Source organism: Trachymyrmex cornetzi, unplaced genomic scaffold (assembly GCF_001594075.2).
Source record: "Trachymyrmex cornetzi isolate Tcor2-1 unplaced genomic scaffold, Tcor1.1 scaffold296, whole genome shotgun sequence".
In the NCBI taxonomy this organism is placed as follows: domain Eukaryota; kingdom Metazoa; phylum Arthropoda; class Insecta; order Hymenoptera; family Formicidae; genus Trachymyrmex; species Trachymyrmex cornetzi.
Window position 1 is genome coordinate 3,081 of NW_017297648.1, and position 1,146 is coordinate 4,226.

The window sequence follows — 1,146 nt, forward strand, 5'->3', positions numbered from 1 at the left end:
AAATCGTTCGTACAAATAATACATACCATTAGATTAATATTCATTATTTATTTAATTTGGCATGGTATAAAGAAGTGGGATTTAACTTGGCGCCAGTTCGTGATATCAAATCTTTTATAGAAATAATACATAAAATTTTTTTGATAAAATTTTGATGACTTTAACTTGGCGCCAATTTTGTTGATATCAATTATACGAATATAATACATATCATTAGAGTTAAATAAATTATTTTTTCTTTGGGAGGAATAAAATGGTAAAATTTAATTTGTTCGAATTACATTGAATTTAACTTGGCGCCAATTGTTGATATCAAATCTTTTATACAAATGATACATATCATTAGTTCTACTAAACAGCAAACGTGAATAGTTATCAGATTCACGGCCGATTAAGTAATTGGTGTTGGTGAAAATGGCCCAAATGGTGATTCTTTCCGAAAAGCACCATTTGGGCCAGTTTCGCCAACGCTTAGCGCTTTTTTTACCTTTTTTTTTAAAAAGGTAAGTTTGTATATAATTTTAAAATTCAATAGAGAAAAATTTTTATACACATGATACATATCATTAGAGTTAAGTAAATAATAAAAAAAAGATTGAGTTTTACTTTTTAATTTGGTAGAATTTAATTAATTTGATAATCAATTATACGAATATGATACATATCATTAGAGTTAAATAAACTATTTTTTCTTGAGGAGGAATAAAATGGTTGTGTTTGCTTCAAATGTATAAACCATATTCTAGATATAGTAAGCAAGTTTACTTTATTTCACTGGGACGCTTACTACATCTAGAATTTAAAGAGGACAATAATGATGTCGGAACGTCTGTAATTTATGCTCATGATTTATAATATATGACAGTTATTTCACATAGGAACATCTTGTGTTGGCTCACGTTGACAATTTTTCCTTAATTTATTTGTTAAATATTGAAAGAAACCTTCGATTAATTATTACCGTATAAATCATAAAAGGTCGTCGATGCACCACAGCACAATCATCACCAATGTCATTGCGATCAATTTGTTTCGGATTAATAAAAAATTCTCTAACTAATTAACCAGCTTCTTTCTCCTTCTTTTTCGTTGCCTGTAAATTTAAGACAACCATGTTCACCATGATAACAGAAATCAACAGAAAGT